Source organism: Macaca nemestrina, chromosome 3 (genome assembly GCF_043159975.1).
Source record: "Macaca nemestrina isolate mMacNem1 chromosome 3, mMacNem.hap1, whole genome shotgun sequence".
NCBI classification, from domain to species: domain Eukaryota; kingdom Metazoa; phylum Chordata; class Mammalia; order Primates; family Cercopithecidae; genus Macaca; species Macaca nemestrina.
The window spans coordinates 101735233-101756645 of NC_092127.1; the positions used below are offsets into that span (position 1 = coordinate 101735233).

A 21413-nucleotide genomic window follows, 5' to 3' on the forward strand; every position below is an offset into this window, starting at 1 on the left:
GACTTCCCAGACTTCCCAGTCTGCGCAGGCGTACTTGGAGCCGAAGGGAACTACCAAGAAAGTACCAAAGGAAAGGAAACGTCTAACAGACGAGGAACTGGAAGGGGAATAAGTGGGAAAGAAGCAAAGAGGTTTGAGAGAGACTTGTTGCCCTGGGTTTTGTTTGTGTGTTTGCTTTTTGAGACAAGAGGCTGGCTCTGTCGCCCAGGCTGGAGTGCAGGGGCGCGATGTCAGCTCGTTTCCGCCTCAACCTCCTGGGCTTAAGCGAGTCTCCTGTTTCAGCCCGCGACGTCGCTGGGACTGTAGGCACACACCGCCATACCTGGCTAATTTTTGTATGTTTTGTAGAGACATTTTTGCCGTGTTGCCCAGGCTGGTCTCCAACTCTCAAGCTCAAACAATCCAACTGCCCTGGGCCTCCTCACAGGCGTGAGCCAACGCTCCTGGCCCTGCCCTGGTTTTTTAAGGCAGTAAGTTGTTGCAGAACCACGCGGGTTTTAGCCATATTTTGAATAGTACTTGGTTATGGGAATGAAACCGCCTTTGCAAAATTATAACTGATTTAGGAGGCCGAGGCGGGATCACTTGTGGTCAGGAGTTCAAGACCAGCCTGCCCAACGTGATGAAACCGCCTCTCTACTAAAAATACAAAACTTAGCTGGGCATGGTGGCCCACGCCTGTAGTCCCAGGTACTCAGGAGGCTGAAGCAGAGAATCGCTTGAACCCGGGAGGCGGAGGTTGCAGTGAGCCCAGGTCACACCACTGCACTCCAGCCTGGGCGACCAGAGAAATGTCTTTAGGAAAAAAAAAAAACAAAAAACCTCTGCTCCCTGAATGCTCAGGGAGACTGATTTGAGTAATAAAAAAAACTCGGGTCTCCCACACAGCCGGCTCTGCCTGAATTACTTTTTCTCTATTGCAATTCCCCTGTCTTGATGAATCAGCTCTGTCTAGGCAAGGGGGAATGGTGAACCCCTTGGGCGGTTACAGCAAGAGGAGATAGTGCAGAGACTCGGCCCTCCTATCTTGAAGCATTTCTCAGTTTTTTGTTTTTGTTTTTGCTTTCTTAACCAAGTTGTCTGCTCCAAATGCTGGATTTCATTCACAAGGCTTTGCCAGGACCAGGTGTGGGCCTTGGAAACTCGTGGAGGAGAAAAGCTATGAAAATAGGCACACAACCTGGAGGAGGAACAGAGGCCAATACCCTTAATACTGGGGAAGAAACTCGAGAGGCAAAAATTAGCCAAACGGACACACTGAAAGTTGGAAACCCAGATTGTCCAAAGCAGCTTGTAATCAGGCTTACCTCATTTATACTAGCTTATTGATGTGGCAAATACTTGACTTTTGCTTACATGAGCCGCTATTTCTGTGCGGTTCCAATACACCGAGGTTACAAAACTGACCATCTTAAGAGCCAGATTAATCAAATTTTGACAACCATTGTTCTGAAAACTGCAGAACTCTTGATAGGTATTGACTGTTCAAACCTTTACACTGTCAACCTAGCTGTGTCTCAGATGCTGAGGCACGAAATAGAATTTAAAGCATTTGCTTTAGCCAAAGTGAGGACAGCTGCCCAGAAGACCCAGACCCAAGTAACCTTGAGTGTGAGCTCCTGTCCGCCTTCGTTACAATCAGGTTTTTAAAGGCAAAAAGGGGACAGGGAGTTGACTGATACAAAGTTGTAAAGAATTACTGGTTTGTAGAAATAGCATTGATTAGTGAATGGCTATATATTAAGCTATAGAGTGTGAGTTACAGTGTCCAGTGTGCCATTATTAGGTTAATTGGTAGCTACTTGTGGCTATAGCAAGCAGTTTAAAGAGATGAATACATAACAAAGTGGGGAATAGGTGTAATTGCTGTCTCATTTTAATGTCTCTCTGGGCCTGATAATTTTAAAGGATTCACCTTCCTCATGTAAAAGTTCTTTTCTCAGCACTGAGAGACTTAATTATACTCTAGCATAGCTTCCAGTAGCTTAAGGCCTTGTCCCTAGGCTGGTCCCAGACCCCATTAAAATGCTTCCCTGAAATCAAAACTCAATGCCTGGAGAATTTACTGTTTGTTCCAGCCAAAACTTGGTGATAGGCAGATAGGTCACTGGACCCCTTCTTAGAGCAGTTACCTTAGAAATCTTGTTTCTCTACCCTTCGTGATGTAAGTCTACCACCCAAAACAGTTTCCTCAAAGACTTGGGAGCCATCTCTTTGAAATGTAAATATTCAGGGAGATAATTCACCCTAGCTCCTGGTCCCTATAGGAGGCAAGTACCTTGCTTTAGCTAGCACCACTGCCTCATATCATGAAGATAGAAGTTTGTTTCTTCTCTGGATACAAGCCAGTTAACAAACCCAAATGGCGTAGTCACATCAATCAACAAACCACCGCCCCCCCCCAGCCGCCCGCCACCCCCCAAAACTTAAGATCCTTTTGTGCCTTTCTCTGTTGCATACCTCAGCCTTTTGTTTCAGGGAAGTGTGGGGTTTGTTCATATTACACTCTCTTCCCTATTGGACTGGCATTACTGAATATAAAGTCTGTCCTTACTGCTTTAACTAGTGTCCAGCTTCGTTTATTTTGACTGCTATCTCAGGTTGAGAAGTAGTATTATTGAAATGTGCATTTTAAAAATAAATATCTGTACTTGGCTTCCTCTTGTCAGATAAACTTTGCTCTCAAAGTTGTTAATCACTGCTTAAGTTGGAAATGTATTAGACTGGCTCTGTTCATCAAGTTCAGCGTTTCCAAAGTCTGCTGACAAATTAGTCAAGAGAGAGGACAGGAGAAAAGCAGTGAGTTACAAAGTCAACAAGCAAAGAAAGGGAGCAACAGAAAGTAGTTCTCACAGGAAGCTCCTCAGACCCTAGTCTTCTAACTCCACATTCCTTAAGGGGAGGCTAGCGTGAACTTAGTTTGATGAACTACACAACTGTGCAAACAAAACCAATTCCATGGCACTGAAACCAAATCGCAGTTAGCTGGGACAGCCAGATCTCCTGGGTTCCTCCCTTCGGGGATGCCTACTCCCATGTCTTCTAGGGTGTAGTGAGTGCATGTTCCGCAACCTGCTCTTGGGTAAAAAAAAAAAAAAAAAAAGAAATCTCATTATCAAATTACCCACGTCCTAAATTAGTTAAACAGATGTCATCAGAATTTAAGTAAGGAGAAGTAAGGACTTTTTTAAAATTTATGAAGCATATACCAACTTCAAGGACATCTTACAATAGTTGGTGAGACAGGCCAATGACGCTGAGAAATGAGAATTTTTAAATAGGAAAGTGACATATGTGATCATTGGAATTGATGGGTATGCTAAAAGAGTAATTCAGAATCTCAACTATTTCCCTGATATAGTTTGGATATTTGTCCCCCGCAATCTCATGTTGAAATGTATTCCCCAGTGTTGGAGGTGGGGTCTGGTGGGAGGTGTTTGGGTCATGAGGGTAGATCCCTCATGGCTTGGTGCTGTCCTTGTCATAGTGAGTTCATGTGATATCTGGTTATTTAAAGATGTATGACACCTCCCCCACCTCTTTCGGGCTCCCAGTCTCACCAAAATGTCAGCTCCCCTTTGCCTTCCACCATGATTGTAAGCTTTCTCAGGCCTCACCAGGAGCCAAGCAGATGCCCAGCACCATGCTTCCTGTACAGCCTGTAGAACTGTGAGCCAAGCAAACCTCTTTTCTATCAGGGGAACCCACCCCCAATATTTCAACATAGGTTCTTTCTATTTTCCATAACTGTCGGCCAGCTGAGAAATAAAGAGAAAGAGTACAAAGAGAGGAATTTTACAGCTGGACCACCAGGGATGACATCACATATCAGTAGGACCATGATGCCCACCTGAGCCACAAAACCAGCAAGTTTTTATTAAGGATTTCAGAAGGGGAGCGGGTATACGAACAGGGAGTAGGCCACAAAGATCACATGCTTCAAAGGGCAAAAGACAGAACAAAGATCACATGCTTCTGAGGAAACAGGACAAGGGCAAAATCAGAACTCTTGGATAAGGGTCTATGTTCAGCAGTGCAAGTATTGTCTTCATAAACATCTTAACAGAAAACAAGATTCAAGAGCAGAGAACCGGTCTGACCAAAACTTTACCAGGATGAAGTTTCCCAATTCTAGTAAACCTGAGGGTACTGCAGGAGACCAGGTCGTATCTCAGTCCTTATCTCAACCACATAGGACAGACATTCCCAGAGCAGCCGTTTATAGACTGCCCCCGAGGAATGCATTCCTTTCCCAGGGTCTTAATATTGATATTCCTTGCTAGGAAAAGAATTTAGCAATATCTCTCCTACTTGCATGTCCATTTATAGGCTTTCTGCAAGAAGAAAAATATGGCTCTTTTTGCCCAACCCCACAGGCAGTCAGACCTTATGGTTGTCTTCCCTTGTTCCCTAAAAATTGCTGTTATTCTGTTCTTTTTCAAGGTGCACTGATTTCATATTGTTCAAACACACATGTTTTACAATCAATTTGTACAGTTAACACAATGATCACAGTGGTCCTCAGGTGACATACATCCTCAGCTTATGATGATAACAGGATTAAGAGATTGAAGACAGGCATAAGAATTATAAAAGTATTATTTGGGAACAGATAAACGTCCATATTAAAATGAAATCTTCACAACTTGTGTTCCTTTGCTGCAGCTCCAGCCGGTCCCTCTGTTCGGGGTCCCTGACTCCCTGCAACACTTTTCTTTATAAATTACGCAGTCTCAAGTATTTCTTTTTTTTCTTCTTTTTTTTTTTTTTTTTTTTTTTGAGATGGAGTCTCGCTCTGTTGCCAGGCTGAAGTGCAGTGGCGTGATCTCGGCTCACTGCAACCTCCACCTCTGGGGTTCAAGCGATTCTCCTGCCTCAGCCTCCTGAGTAGCTGGGACTACTTGGCCCACGCCACCAAGCCCAGCTAATTTTTTGTATTTTTAGTAGAGACAGAGTTTCACCATGTTGGCCAGGATGATCTCAATCTCTTGACCTCGTGATCTGCCCACCTTGGCCTCCCAAAGTGCTGGGATTACATGCATGAGCCACCATGCCCGGCCTCAAGTATTTCTTTATAGCAATGCAAGAATGGTCTAACGTATTCTCTCTTTTTTTTTTCTCTTCCATTCATTTAGTCATTGTAAACAAACATTCTCTGAAAAGGAATTTGGAGGGAAGAGACTTTATTCCAGTGGACAGTTTGCAAACCAGGGAAACATGGCCTTTGGTGTAAAACAAAAGTGTGCTCCAGAGAACAGAGAGAGGGTTTGGATTTTATAACCAAAATTGCCACCCAGATTACTAATTAGGTCTGTTTATACAAATGAGGGATTCAAACTAGCTTAGTTCTGATTGATTGACACAGCTGAGCTCCTGTTTGTTGGTTCGGGTGAGTTTCGTAAATCCCAAAGTTCAATAGAGGTGTGAGTTTTCAGTGAACTCAGAGTATGTGTGTGACCTTTAGTAAGCAAATGGCCACTTGTTTAAAATTTGTTTGCCACATGGGATCCATCTTAAAGGATTGCCTCTTTCAGGTTTGCATTTATTCACATTATACCATAATGACAAATAATACTATTTACCAAGCACACCACCCCAGGTGCCAGGAATACAGTTGTGAACAAGATGGACAAGGTCCTACTCTCATGAAGCTTACTTTATAGGAGAGGGAAATAAACGTTAATAAGTAAACCGATAAACTAGGAATTCCAGATTAGGAAAAGTGCTGTGAAGGAAATAGATAACTTGCTGAGGGACAGAATAGTTGAGGGAGAAGTGACTACTTTAGATTGCAGGGGGAGGATGTCTTTTCTGATGAGGTCACATTTGTGCAGAGACCTAAGGACATGAAGCTGCCAGTCATTGAAAAAGCTGGGAAAAGAGCATTCAAGGCAGGTAAGACTGTACGTTGAAAAAACAGATCTGAGGTAGGAAAGAAATAATAATAATCAAGGAGGCCGGGCACAGTGGCTCACTCCTGTAATCCCATCACTTTGGGAGGCCAAGGCAAGTGGATCATCTGAGGTCAGGAGTTCAAGACCGGCCTGACCAACATGGTGAAATCATGTCTCTACTAAAAATACAAAAATTAGCCGAGCATGGTGGTAGCCGCCTGTAATCCCAGCTACTCAGGAGGCTGAGGCAGAAGAATCGCTTGAACCCGGGAGGCGGAGGTAGCAATGAGCCAAGATCATGCCATTGCACTCCAGCCTGGGCGCCAGAGCAAGACTTTATCTCAAAAAAATGAAATAAAATAAAATAGCCAAGGAATAGAAAGACCAATAAACTAAAGCATAGTAAACTAGGGGCATAATAATCTGTATTTAGGCCAGTATGGTGGACACTGCTGGCTGCTTCCCAATACCCATTAATTCTTTCTTCCACATTATGTGTAGAAATAGGCCTAGTTTTAACTTCTACCTCCCTAATTCTCTCTGCAGCTAAAGGGAGCATGTGGCTCTTTCTGGTCAATGAAATGAAAGTGGAAGTCTACTGTGTGGGTCTTCCGGAAAGGGTATTGTTTTCCTGGTAAAAAGGAATTAGCTCATTTCATAAGCACCATTTACCCTTTGCCATTTCGCCTCCTTCCTTTATTCCAGCTTGAAAGGAGGACATAATTCCTAGAGAAGGAGGAGATATCCTGAGAACAGTACTGACAAAAACCACACAGTACGGATGGCAGAGTAGGGTGCAAGAAGGAGCCTGTCTTTTATGACTTCCTCAAGTAGATGCACTGGCCCTGGACAGCTGGCTTCTGGACTAATCAAGAAAATAAACCCTATCATTATGATTGTGTTAATTTTATGTAAAAATCCTGACTCAAGACTTAAACATCTAAGGCCTTACACACCATTCTGAGGAATTGGGATCTTATCCCAAGTGCAATGATAAGCCGTTAAAACTCCACCAAATTTTATTGTTCACAACATAGAGAAGTAGATGTTATAAACATTGAAACTGGATAAACAGCAGCATTCAAGTGGGCATTGTGTGGGATCAGGATACTGGATTCTTCATACTTGCTTATTTTATTTTATTTTTTTTAGATACAGAGTCTCGCTCTGTTGCCAAGGCTGGAGTGCAGTGGGGTGATCTTGGCTCACTGCAGCCTCTGCCTCCCAGGTCCAGGCGATTGTCCTGCCTCAGCCTCCTGAGTAGCTGGGATTACAGACGCACACCACCACGCCTGGCTAATTTTTGTATTTTTAGTAGAGACAAGGTTTCACTATGTTGGCCAGGCTGGTCTCGAACTCATGACCTCAAGTGATCCACCTGCCTCAAACTCCCAAAATGCTGGGATTACAGGCGTGACCACCACACCCAACTAATACTTGGTTCTACTACCGTCATCTCCCTCTTATTTCCCACAATTCACTGGGTCATAAGTAGCTTCCTTCCTTCTCTCTCTTTCCTTATGGAAAAAAACATTTTTTCATATCTTCTGTTTTTTCAGTTAAAGAAACCCTTCACACTCACCAGTCCTGCTTCTTGACAAGTTAATGCATGCAGAAGGATTTTTTAAAACCCCTTCTCACTTGACAAAGCCTGGCTTTCAAGATTAATCCTGTGCTGGAGACTCAAAAATCCCATTTGACAGTTGCTTCTTTGTTCCAATTCATATGTATTCTTCCCCCTAAAGCATGAAAACCATTATTTCAAGGGATGGAGTGCCTCAGGGCAATAAGACATTCAAATATAAAAACATCTAAAAATATTTCAAAAATATTATGCTCATGGTGGTTTTTTTTTATTTTGTCTATGAAATTTGGGCACATTCACTTCTCTATGCCTGTTTCCTTACCTATAAAATGAGGAGATATGGTAATCAACATCATAGAGCTATGAGAGTTAAAGAAGATAAATTTTATAAAATGTCCAAAAAAATTGTAATTATTATTTTTTTCAAGCATTTACAATGTGATACCTACAATTGGCTATATACTTTACACATATCACCACGTTTAGAGCTGACAATTACCCCCAGGAGGGCTGGTCTGATTGCCTCTACTTTAGAGATGAGGATTCAGACTTGGAGAAGTTAAATAACTTGCTCAACTTCACACAGCCTATCTAATAATTTCTAGAGTCAGATGTATTATTTTTCTATGGCTGCTATAACAAATTACCACAAATTAGTAGTTGAAAATAACAGGAATTTATTCTCTCACAGTTCTGGAGACTGGAAGTCCAAAATCAGTTTTGTTGTACCAAAATGAAAGTGTCTACTGGACCATGCTCTCACTGGAGGCTCCAGTGGAGAATCCATTCTTTGCCTCTTAGAGCTTCTGGTGGCTGCTAACATTCCATGGCTTGTGGCCACATCAGTCCAATCTCTGCTTCTGTGGTCACATTGCCTTCCCCTTTCCTGTTTGAATCAAATTTGCCTCTCACTGTCTTCTTCTTATTATTATTATTATTACTATTATGATTATTATTTGAGACAGTCTTTCTCTGTTGTACAAGCTGGAGTGCAGTGGCACGATCTCAGCTCACTGCAACCTCCACCTCCCAGGTTCAAGCGATTCCCCTGCCTCAGCCTCCCAAGTAACTGGAATTACAGGCATGCACCACCATGTCCAGCTAATTTTTGTATTTTTAATAGAGATGGGGTTTCACCATGTTGCCCAGACTGGTCTTGAACTCCTGACCTCAGCTGATCCACCTGCCTTGACGTCCCAAAGTGCTGGTATTACAGGTATGAGCCACTGCACCCAGCCTCTCCCACTCTTTTGTAAGGACACTTGTGATTTCATTTAGTGCCCACCAGGATAATCTCACCATCTCAAAATTCTTATCTACATCTGCAAAGACCCTTTTTTCATGTTAGGTAACATTTATGGGTTCCAAGGATTAAGACCTGATATCTTTCATTATTCAGTTTGCTACATAAGGAATCAAATGTAGGTCTATATGACTATAAGCTTAAATTTCAACCATGCATTCGTCCACTTCATATTTATTAAATTCCTGATACATAGAAGCACTTTGGCAGATACTGTGGCTACGATGTGAAGCAAAACCAATCACCATTGGTTGATTTGGGCTGCCCTTATGAGCCAACAAGTTCGCTGGGGAGATAGATATTGGTAAAAATAATTGTGCAAATGAATGCCAAATTGCAACTATGATACATGTTACGATAGGAGGTACATGGTGCTGTAGGAATTTGGTCAAGTCTGGGAAAGCTCCACATACTAAGAATTACTTGAGATGAGATCTGAAGGAAGAATGGGGTCACTAGACATAAAACGAAGAACAAGCAAAAATCCTTATGTAGTCCTGCTAGCACAAGGTCTGACACATGTAAGTGCTCATAAAATCAGTTTCCCTCTTCCCACTCTCCTCTCTTCCTTAAAGAATCTACTGGTGCAACTATAGTCTTATTGTAACAGACATAGAACTACTCCCATGGGGCTGTAGAACCACACAGGTTTCCCTAAGTGTCTTCCTAACTCATGCTCTGTGCTATAGTCCATGTAACATCTGTCTTCACAGGTCATAGTTCATCAGCGTAAATTTTGATAAATCTTTAATATACCTTGCTCCATCAAGACAGGAACCAAAAATTAAATACTTAGTTTGTAAAAAAAAAAAAAAAAAAGCAAGCATTTTGTCAATGTACCGTGTTCCAAAATGGGATTGAGACATTGTCAAGACATTTGAAAAATCCCAACAAACCATCCATTAACCGAACTTTTTTTTTTTTTTTTTTGAGACAGAGTCTTGCTCTGCTGCCCAGGCTAGAGTGCAGTGGCACGATCTTGGCTCACTGCAGCCTCCACCTCTCTGGTTCAAGCAATTTCCCTGCCTCAGCCTCCCTAGTAGTTAGGATTATAGGCTTTCGCTACCATGCCTGGCTAATTTTTTTGTATGTTTTGTAGGCACGGCTTTCTCCATGTTGGTCAGACTGGTCTCTAACTCCAGACCTCAGATGATCCACCCGCCTCGGCCTCCCAAAATGCTGGAATTACAGGCGTGAGCCACCGCACCCAGCCAACATTTATTTTTTTAAAAAAGATCTTGTCAATTCTAGCTCACATTGTTTATTAGGCAACAGAAAGTTGTTCAAAGACAGTCGTTGCAAATGTTACCATGTGTTACATAAAAGAAATTTCAGAAAATGTGCTTTTGCAGTTGAAAGTAAGTATTTTTCAAAGCTTTCATGGACTTTGTTTGTTTGTTTGTTTGTTTTAAGCCAGTCAAATTTAGCTGGGGGGAGGGTAGGGTTGTACACCAACTTTAGTGACACTAATGTTAATAAGTTCTGATAACTAACTACTGCTGGACCAGCCTAGCTGACATTTGCCATGTAAAGGAAATAAAATTATCTGATTTAACAGCTAATTGAAAAACAAAATATGGAATAGTTTTCCTTTTTTGTTTTAGATCTTATTCAATGTTATTTCTTAACCTTCTCAGATATTTCTTTTTTTTTTTTTGAGACTGAGTCTCACTCTGTCACCCAGGCTGGATTGCAGTGGTGCAATTTCGGCTCACTGCAACCTCCAGCTCTCAGGTTCAAGTGATTCTCCTGCCTCAGGCTCCCAAGCAGCTGGGATTACGGGCATGTGCCACCACATCTGGCTAATTTTTGTATTTTTAGTAGAGACAGGGTTTCCCCGTGTTGGCCAGGTTTGTTTCGAACTCCTGACCTCAAGTGATCTGCCTGTCTTGACCTCCCAAAGTACTGGGATTACAAGCGTAAGCCACCACACCCGGCCTAAATGTTCTATTTCTTAACCTGATGATGGGTACATAAATGTCCATTTTATTATTCTGTAAATCATACATTGTTGTGTTTATGATTTATTTCACAATTTAAAAAAGATCACTCCACCTATTCTCCTTGCTCAAATTCCATGCTCATTAAAGAGCATTCTGGTGATGCTCTGACTCCTATTGTAACTGTGCCTCCAGTAAGGGAATGGATATTGGACCATTTGGCTTGTATAATTCTTTTTTTTAGAGTAGTAAACTGGTGTGAAAGTTTTATTTTAGAAAAAAATACTAATGAAACAATGAATGCTTAGTTCATTTAATGACTGCGTTCTTATAAATGAAATTAAATTGGTCTCTCAATATGTTCTCTTAGAGCCAATATATCTTCTGCAAGTAACCAAATTCATACTCAGAATCAGGACTTTCTGGATGCTTCCATTTCATCCCATATTGCAGCTTCAATTTTTGAAACATCATATTCCCTCATCATATCAAATTCAAGTCACAGCTGTCTCTACTTCTAAGTTGCTTTCATTTGTTCTTCGGTGAAACAAAGATCAAATATTATTCCTTAAATATTAAAATTTGGACAGTCCCAGTATTTGGACGAGAGCTGAGGCTTCATTTTCAGTTTTCAGCTTATTAACAGGAACTTCTTGGCTAGGCTATTGTGCTACTGGCTTCATATTCACATCAACAGTGCTATATTCAGGAACGGCATCTCGTAACTACAGCAAGTTATCATCCAGCCATTTCTCTAATTAGACCACTTGAATCTCGGATTCGAAGATTATAAAGTTCAAAGCAAATCTTAACACCTTGTCCTTTGATAATATTCCTAAGGATAAAAGTAGCCCCAAGTACTTTTCCTGATCTCTAGATGCAAATCCCCAGAAACTGGCTGAGTTTTTTCACTGGCATATGAGTTAGCTATAGTAACACAAATAATACTTCCAAAATAGGATGAATGTGGAGTACTTTTCTCCTTTCTAACATAACTTTTCCTCCTTTTTGAAATTTCAGAGGATTTATTCTTCCCCTTGGAGGAATGAATTAGGGACTCAAGAACTGCAAGCAACAGAGGCCAACCCCCAGCCTGGAGACTCTGGCCTGGGCTTCTTGCAACCCTATGCCCCGCCACAATACGGGCCACCATGCTAGCTTGCTCACGTTGAGACTACCAGTCTCCATGTTTTAAATTAGTCATTTTTCTTCCTTTTGGTGAGTTCTGTAAGGTTCAATAAGTAATCTCTCATCAATATTTATTGCTGGAGAAAGAACTGAAAACTGTGAGTTTGCATCAAACAAACACTACTGTGTATAGTAGCAGTGCTGCAAGAAGTAGAACAAGAGCTATCTGGACATTCATCCACAGAGAGTTTGATTGATTTGGTGGCTGGGAGATGAGGGCATTCCTTGTGATTGCTTCTGTTTATGCCAGTGGAGACAAAGTGGTCAGCTGATGGTGAGGGAAGGAAAGGGAGTATAGACAGTTTGAGGAGAGAGGACAATGTGTGATATAGCCTCTTTTAGACAGTGGGAAAGGAAACATCATAGGAAATTTCCTCCCAGGGAATATTTAATGATCCTTTGAGATTTGTATATGTGAATTCAATCAGCATGGTTGAGGCTGTTTTTTATTTTGTTTCAGGAATGCTCAGCTTTGTGGTGCAAACACAAAGTAGAAGAGAGCGGGGCTTAACTAGGGATTAGAGCATTGCTAGGAGAGTCCAATAGTGGGATCAAGCATCAGGAGAATGATTCTAATGAAGGACCATGGGTTCTAAGCTGAATAAGGGGAGAAGGGAGGAACTGAGTCAGGTAATCTGTAGTGGAAAGTGGAAGTCAGTTGATTGGAATACACTAGTCAAGCAGTTGCTCTAGTGCACTCAAGTGAGTGGGCTGGAAGGCTAGTAAGGGAGGGGTGGAGTGTGAGAGAGGGGGAGGTTCCAAGCTGAGATTGGGATGCTGTGCAGAACCAAGGATATCAAGGTCATTAATATAGCCACAAGAATGAGAGATAAAGACAACTGAGTAAAAGCCAAGTCAAACAAGCAATTTTTGGCGTTATCTAGTCTCTTCTCTGCACATTGGTCTCCAATATGTAACTATTTTACCGTTGCATGGTAACAGGAGACTTGGCAGTTCTCAGAGGACTTACCTTCCTGTTTATGAAAGAGCGGTGAACTCAGAGGTTATCACTGGTAGGTAGATGGTTAACACACAGTAAATAGACCTATAATTTAGATGGGAGTGATCATAGGACAAAGGCTAAATGTGACTTGGAAGGCTGCAAACAATAAAGGTGGCAAAAAAGGAGTAGTGTTGAATGGTTTTGACTCATGATGAAGGAAACTCAATAGTAGGAAAGAGGAACTGGATTAAACCAATTCAACCTAATTCTTCGGGGTTATAAGTCAAGGACAAATAAACCTGCATACCCTTTTATTTACTCCTTTATCTCCACAAAAGGGAATATTTTCACTTGAAGTAAATCAAGCTATAGTGAATATCCACAGTAGCCTTGAAGAGGAAAGCAAGGATAACAAAACAAAGGTGGATAGTATATGAAAGCTTCAGAACCTCTTTCTTCCAGTAGGTTTAACATGAGGCACCAAATAACAGAAAACTGCAAATAAATTAGGGGGAAGCAGCACTGAGTTCAGGTGCAGAGTTTAATTTCAATCTCTTTCAAATCCCAGATTTAAAATTGTATAGTTTGGACATTGTATATAGCAAAATTCTTAGATAAGATATTCAGGTTTAAATTCTAGTCTCACTTATGAAGCAGAAAAAAAATGTATCTGTATATACCTAGTCCAATGCTAGTTTGACAATTTTATGATCTGATTCATAAATTTACTTTTCTTAGAGTATAAGCTTAGATAATTTTCTAATAAGGTGTTTCCTTATTGGTCACTGAATTTATAGATCATAGTTTTCTGAAACTTCCCACTACTTGTTGAGAAAAAGCTGAGTGTTGGGGAAAAAACTGAGGCAGGGCTTGCATGTCTGACATAACGTCCTCTGGAATGTGTCTAGACTTGCTGGCTTCTTGCTTCTAACCCTCCTAGATTGATTGTATGCCCATTATCTCAAGTAGCAGATGTTCCATATAAATCCTAAACCATCACAGCTGTAGATCATGCACCTGCCCTTTTGACCACCACATTCTCACGACCTGTTTCTTTGTTGGATTCTCAATAAATAACTTGGGCTCCCAGCGCTCAGGGCCTTTGCAGCCTCCATAATCATGATGGCCCCCTGGTCCCACTTTTCTTCTCAAACTTTTTCTCAATCCTTTGACTCTGCCAGACTTTGTCGCCCCCACGACCTAGTGTTGGGACTGATCACCCCAACATTGCTGGCAGCCCAAAATGGGGCAATAAAGACACCGGTGAAGGAACACTAGAACTTGTGAAAGCAGAGGATGCATCATCAAAGGACACCCAAGGACGTCTAAAAGAAGCTTGGCAGAAAAGCTGAGCACTTGGAAGAACCAGGGTAACAATGGGACAAAGTGAAAGCAGACATTCTGCTTATTTAAATTTCTTAAGGCATTTATTATGAAGAGGAGGAGTGAAAGTTAGTAGTCAGAATTTGTTGTCACCCTTTAATGCAGTAAAGCAGTTTTGCCCATAGTTCCTGGAACAAGGGACTATGGAGCTGAATGAATGGGAGATAATTGGCAGAGATTTTTTTAAAAGTGTATAAAGCTGGAGCAAAAAGTCCAGTCTTGGTTTGGTCAATGTGGGTGCTAATAAAAGCAGCTCTTGAACCATTTCAAACAGATGATGAGGCAGATTCAGATGGGGAAGAGGAGGATGAGTTTAAAAACCTATCTTCAGATTCTGAATGTGAGGAACAAACAGGAAACAGAGGAAATTAAAGAAAAAAAGGGAAACTGGAAAAAGTATGTTTTATTAGACTGTGGGCTCTACCTGCTGAATTAAGTGAAAGGCCACCTCCTCTCTCTCCCCTTAATGGGTGAGAAGATGAATTAGCTACAAAACTTACTGCTCCTGTAGTTGTAACATTAAAATCTGGAGCAATTGGTGGTGCTATACAAAATTCTATTCAAAAGGCTAGAGCCGAGGGAGACCTTGAAGCATGGCAATTTCCCTTAACTATAATCCAGCAGGGAGGACAGAATATAGCTAATTGGACCACCTTTCCTTTTAAGCTGTTGAAGGAATTCAAGCTATTAGTCAGTATGGGCCAAACTCTCCTTTTGTGCAAACTTTATTAAAAAACGTTTCTCTCGATAATAGATTAATACCGTATGATTGGGATACTTTAACAAAATCTGTTCTCACTTCATCTCAGTACTTGAAATTTAAAACCTGGTAGGCTGATGAAGCTCAAACTCAGGCAAGGGAAAATACACAAGCACAACCACCTGTGCCTGTTTCCTTTGAACAGTTAATGGGAGTCGGAGCTGATTGGGGTTGATTAGAAAATCAAGCAGTAATGGAGGATGTTGCCATTGTTCAGCTGCGCTCTGTGTACTTACAGGCACAGGAAAAGATAAATGTTACAGGGGAAAAATATCCTTCTTTCAGTTCTATCCAACAAGGACCTAAAGAATCATATATTGATTTTATTGGTTGGCTCCAAGAGGCTGTGTATAAAGCCATAACTGATAAAACAGCTCAAGATGTTGTAATACAGCTTCTTACATATGATAATGCTAATACAGAGTGTCAAACTGCTATTAGACCCCTGAGAAGGAAGGCTCATTTAGCTGAACATATTAAGGCTTGCGATGGCATTGGGGGTAACTTACATAAGACTACTTTTTTAGCTCAGGCTATGGCTGGATTAAGAGTCAGAAAGAATATGCCCTGTTTCTTAGGCTCTTGCTTTAATTGTGGGCAACTGGGACACACAAAAAAGGAATGTAGGAAAGGAAATCAAAAGGCAAGAGCTACCAACAAACAGAAAAGTCCTGGTGTATACCCCCATTGTGAAAAAGGCCATCACTAGGCAAGTCAGTGTCATTCTAAAATTAGCAAAGATGGACAACTTCTCTTGGAAAACAGGAAGAGGGGCCCACCTCGAGCCCCTCAACAAACCGAGACATACCCAGTACAGTCACTGCCCTTACAAATGTACAATTGTCCCCAGCCACAGCAGGCAGTGCTGTTATAGACCTCTGCAGCACAATTCCCATCTCCTTACTTTCCTGGGGAGCCACCAAAACAGGTCCCCACAGGAGTTAGGGGACCCTTACCCACAGGAACAGTTGGTCTATTACTTGGAAAGTCTAGTCTAAATTTGAAAGGTGTCACTTGCATATGGGAATAATTGATTCTGATTATATCAGAAATTCAACTAGTTCCTCAACGCTATGGTCTGCTTCCCCAGGAGAAAGAATTGCTCAGTTGTTGCTGTTACCTTACATAAAATTAGGAAGCAGCACAATGAAGAGAACAGGAGGCTTTGGTAGAACTAATGCAACAGGAAACGCTGTATATTGGGTTAATCAAGTGTCTGACAAAAGACCTATTTGCACAGTAACTATTCAGGGAAAAGATTTTGAAGGACTAGTAGATACTGGAGCTGATGTCTCTATTATTGCTATAAATCAGTTGCCCTGGCACTGGCCTAAGCAAAAGGCATCCTTTGGTATTGTTGGAGAGGGAGCTGCCTCGGAAGTTTTTCAAAGTTCCTTGATTTTACCATGTCAAGGGCCAGATGGTCAGGAAGGGACAATTCAGCCTATCATTACACCTATTCCTCTCAATTTATGGGGTAGAGACTTACTGCAATAATGGGAGGCTGAAATATCTATTCCTATGGATCAATATAGTAGTAACAGTAGACAAATGATGATAAATATGGTATATTGCCCAGGAAAAGGACTAGGGAAAGAAAAAAATGGCTAATCAGAACCTTTGGAATTAAAAGGACAAACAGATCGGACCAGATTGGGGTGTCATTTTTAGAAGCAGCCATTGTTGAGCCTCCAGCTCCCATTCCTCTTGTTTGGCTAACTGCCAGACCAGTTTGGGTGGAGCAGTGGCTGCTGAAACAGGAAAAACTGAAGGCCTTAAAAGAGCTGGTGCAGGAACAATTGCAAAAGGGTCATATAGAACCTACTTTCTCCCCTTGGAATTCTCCTGTATTTGTCATTAAGAAAAAATCAGGGAAATGGAGAATGTTAACAGATTTAAGGGCTGTTCATGCTGTAATTCAACCCATGGGTGCACTACAACCAGGGTTACCCTCCCCAACAATGATCCCAAAATACTGGCCTCTCATAGTGATAGATCTAAAGGATTGCTTTTTTTTTTTTTTTTTAATACCATTCCTTTAGCTGCCCGAGATTATGAAAAATTTGCTTTTACTATTCCCACCATAAATAATAAAGAACCAGCAGACAGATACCATTGGAAAGTACTACCACAAGGCATGCTAAATAGCCTGACTATTTGCCAAACTTATGTCAGGAAAGCTATTAAGCCAGTTAGAGAACAGTTTAAAAAATGTTATATCATCCATTACATGGATAATATTTTGTGTACAACTGAAACTAGGGAAGAATTGATGTTGTGCTACAAACAGTTAGAAAAGGCTGTAAAGGTGGCAGGGTTGATTATAGCCCCCAGTAAAATCCAAACTTCTACACCTTTTCAGTATCTAGGAATGAAGGTAGAGTAAAATCCTATTAAGCCTCAAAAGATTCAAATTCAGAGAGATAATTTAGAAACCCTAAATGATTTCCAAAAATTACTAGGTGACATTGATTGGATTTGTCCAACTTTAGGCATTCCTACCTATGCTATGTCTCACCTCTTTTCTACCTTACAAGGTGATTCTAACCTTAACAAGAAATGTTCCTTGTCCAAAGAGGCATTGGAGGAACTTCAATTAATTGAGGAAAAAAATCAACAAGCACACATAGAACAGATTAATCCAACGCAACCATTACAGTTTTTAGTTTTTCCTACTAAGCATTTGCCTACAGGAGTTATAGTTCAACAGGATGATCTGGTTGAGTGGTTTTTCTGCCTCACAATACAACCAAAACGTTCACACTGTACCTGGATCAAATTGCTGTGCTAGTAGGACAAGCAAGGCTGCACACAACAAAGCTAATGGGATATGATCCAAATCAGATTATAGTTCTGTTAACTAAACAACAAACTCAACAAGCCTATGTTAATTCCCAAGAATGGCAAGTTAATTTGGTAGGTTTTGTTGGCATTCTTGATAATCATTATCCTAAATCTAAGATATTTCATTTTCTAAAATTAACATCCGGGATATTGCCTTCTATTACTCAAAAAGCCCCTATTAAAGGGGCCCTTACTGTTTTTACTGATGGATCTAGTAATGGAAAAGCCTCATTTGTGGGACCTCAACAAGTTTTGCAAACTGACTTTACTTCTGCTCAAAGGGCTGAACTTATGGCTGTGATAACTGTTAAAAAACTTTTAAGCAGCCAGTAAACATTGTTTCTGATTCAGCCTACGTGGTGCAAACCACACAAAATATTGAATGTGCCTTAATTCAAAATGTGACTGATAAACAACTTAATTCTTTATTTCATTCTTTACAGCAAGCACTACAACAAAGGCATTCACCTTTCTATATCACTCATATGAGAGTACATACTAACCTCCTTGGCCCTTTAACTAAACTCAATCAAAGGGTGGATGCTTTGGGGTCCACAGCTTTTGCTGATGCACAAACATTTCATTCTTTAACCCATCTTAATGCTTCAGGCCTTAGGAAAAGATATGGTGCATCATGGAAAGAAGCTAAAGAAATTTGCAACACTGTTCTGCCTGCCAAGTCCTGCATTTGCCACATCAAGGAAGAGAAGTTAACCCTAGGAGTTATCTCCAAATTCCATCTGGCAGAAGGATGTAACACATATTCCTGCTTTTGGAAAATTGTCCTTTGTTCATGTTTCATTAGGTTCCTATTCACATTTTATCTGGGCCACATGTCAAACAGGGGAGGCTACAGTTCGTTAAAAGACATCTTTTACCTTGCTTTTCTGTTATGGAAATCCCAGAAAAAATAAAAGCTGATAACGGCCCAGGATACTGTAGTAAAGCCATGGCTACATTCTTTCAACAATGGAATATTGCCAATACTATGGGTATTCCGTATAACTCACAAGGACAGGCAATAGTGGAAAGAGCTAATCGTACTTTAAAAACTCAAATACAAAAGCGAAAGGCAGGAGACCAGGAATATAAAACATCACATATGCAATTGCATCTAGCTTTATTAACATTAAATTTTACAAAAAGATCAACCCATAAGTGCAGCAGAACAACTTCTGACAGGACAAAAGGAAAATAAAAAGGCTGGACAAGATATATGATAGAGGGATACACATACAAAGAACTGGGAAAAAGGAAAGATAATTACACGGGGAAGAGGATTTGCTTGTGTCTCTCCAGGTGACAATCAGGTGCCTGTGTGGGTGCCCGCTAAACATCTGAAGATCTATCATGAGCCACAGCATCTAGTGGACCTACCTGTACAGTGCGAATTGAAGGTCTGAAAAGCCTCGATTTGCTTTCCTTGTGCCTTCTGTTAGAAGGGGCCTGTTTCTCATTATCAGTGGCCTCCCAGCTACAGCCACAAAAGTTTTTGTTTCTGTTTCAGTAGATTTAATAATGTGGGGGTGAGGGTATGCTTGTTTTTTGCAGGAGATGAATGAACCGTGTGGATGCCCTCAAGATGTGTATGACCATGGAACGGGAGACTGGAGGACCCATGGATCCCAACCATGGACTAGGTTCCCCCAGTAGGAGCCATGAGCCAGTTGAATCTGAATGCGAAGATGGAATGAAGACTGACCAGAGTCACGATGCTTAATGAACCGGTGCTTTCTGACTCAGCTCCTCCCTACCCTGAATACAAGAGACCCTAATAGTTAGGCAGGAATATCATTGCCCCTATTCAGCATGAAGAAGTTACAGAAGATGGACCTTCATCTTTCTGCAGCCCCTAGGATTAAGGGTCCTCTTGTAAAAGGGAAAGGGGAGGTATGTGGGATGCATTCAAACCACAGAGACTCCAGTTTGAATGAGAGCTAAGAAAAATGAAGCTGGATCACCAACCGGCAATTAAGGGCTGCACAGCCTGCAATTGCCTTGCTCAATTAAAAGAGGCCACCTTTTATGCTAGTAATAATGATAACTAGTAATAATGATAGTAATAATGATACCTTCTCTTTTACAAAAAGGAGAAGCAGGGCATGTTGGGGGAAAAAACTGAGGCAGGGCTTGCATGTCTGACATGATGTCCTCTGGAATGTGTCTAGACTTGCTGGCTCCTTGTTTCTAGCCCTCCTACGCTTCTAGATCGATTGTATTCCCATTGTCTCAAGTAGCAGAAGATGTTCCATATCAATGTTAAACCATCACGGCTGTAGATCATGTGCCTGCCCTTTTGACTCCCACATTCTCATGACCTGTTTCTTTGTTGGATTCCCAATAAATAGCCTGGGCTCCCAGAGGTCGGGGCCTTCACAACCTCCACAATCATGATGGCCCCCTCGTCCCACTTTCCTTTTCAAACTGTCTTTTTCTCAACCCTTTGACTCTGCCAGACTTCATCACCCCATGACCAGGTGTTGGGTCTGATCACCCCAACACTACTGTGGCTGAATACTTCAAAATTATTAACTTTCGTAGCTATTTGATTGTCTTTTCTTTGATTCAATTGATAGAGTGTTATCACCTTTAAAATACAGGGTACAACTTAGGCTTAATATTCCTGGTCAATAAAAATATACCACGTTTTAAAGAATCTAGGCCAGGCGCAGTGGCTCACGCCTGTAATCCCAGCACTTTGGGAGGCCAAGGCAGGCAGTTCACGAGGTCAGGAGATTGAGACCATCCTGGCTAAACACGGTGAAACCCCATCTCTACTGAAAGTACAAAAGAAAATTAGCCGGGCTTTGTGGCGGGCCCCTGTAGTCCCAACTACTCAGGAGGCTGAGGCAGGAGAATGGCGTGAACCTGGGAGGCAGAGCTTGCAGTGAGCCGAGAGTGCGCCACTGCACTCCAGGCTGGGAAACAGAGTGAGACTCTGTCTCAGAAACAAAAACATAAAAAAGAATCTAGAGGCCAGGCATGGTGGCTCACACCTGTAATCCCAGCAGTTTGGAGGGCCAAGGCAGGTGGATCACCTGAGGTCAGGAGTGGGAGACTAGCCTGGCCAAAATTGCAAAACCCCATCTCTACTAAAAATACAAAACTTAGCCAGGCGTGGTGGTGTGCACCTGTGGTCCCAGCTACTTGGAAGGCTGAGGCAGGAGAATCGCTTGAACCCAGGAGGCGGAGGTTGCAGTGAGCTGAGATCATGCCACTGCACTTCAGCCTGAGCAATAGAGCAAGACTCCCTTAAAAAAAAAAAAAACTAGGGAATAAAAGTTCAATTACCCTCCAAAATACTACTCAAATGGTATTCACTGCCCCATTATTGAGAAATATATTTAAATATCTTTCCTTAATAATTTACAAAAGAATTGTATGAAAAAGCTGAAGACTAAAAGAAAAGCATGATCCTGTAATACCCTCCACTGTAGGTGTGATTACAAAATAAGGGGATGAATTTTGAACAAACTTGTCAGAAAGTATATGCTTCTTTCAAACAGTTTCCCAGGGGGGAGGTGCACTGTATCAGTAATGTTGCTCATACCACAAATGAGGACACTTCTGAGA

The 21413-nt window shown here is 41.5% G+C and overlaps 1 long non-coding RNA gene and 1 pseudogene across 3 annotated transcripts; one reads left to right on the forward strand and one right to left on the reverse strand.

The window, feature by feature from the left end:
- The first annotated feature begins 12 nt into the window (after positions 1–12).
- On the forward strand, positions 13–20834 carry LOC139362373 (uncharacterized). 3 transcript variants are annotated; one of them, XR_011621171.1, is made up of 5 exons: positions 13–131; positions 8603–8695; positions 9882–10140; positions 11743–11940; positions 18450–20834. It is a non-coding gene; the product is annotated as an uncharacterized lncRNA (long non-coding RNA). The 3 variants fall into 3 exon arrangements; XR_011621169.1 differs by lacking the exon at positions 8603–8695 and having other exon boundaries at positions 13–470; XR_011621170.1 differs by lacking the exon at positions 8603–8695 and having other exon boundaries at positions 18450–20833.
- On the reverse strand, positions 11135–11781 carry LOC105479656 (large ribosomal subunit protein bL19m pseudogene; annotated as a pseudogene).
- Positions 20835–21413: the final 579 nt, after the last annotated feature.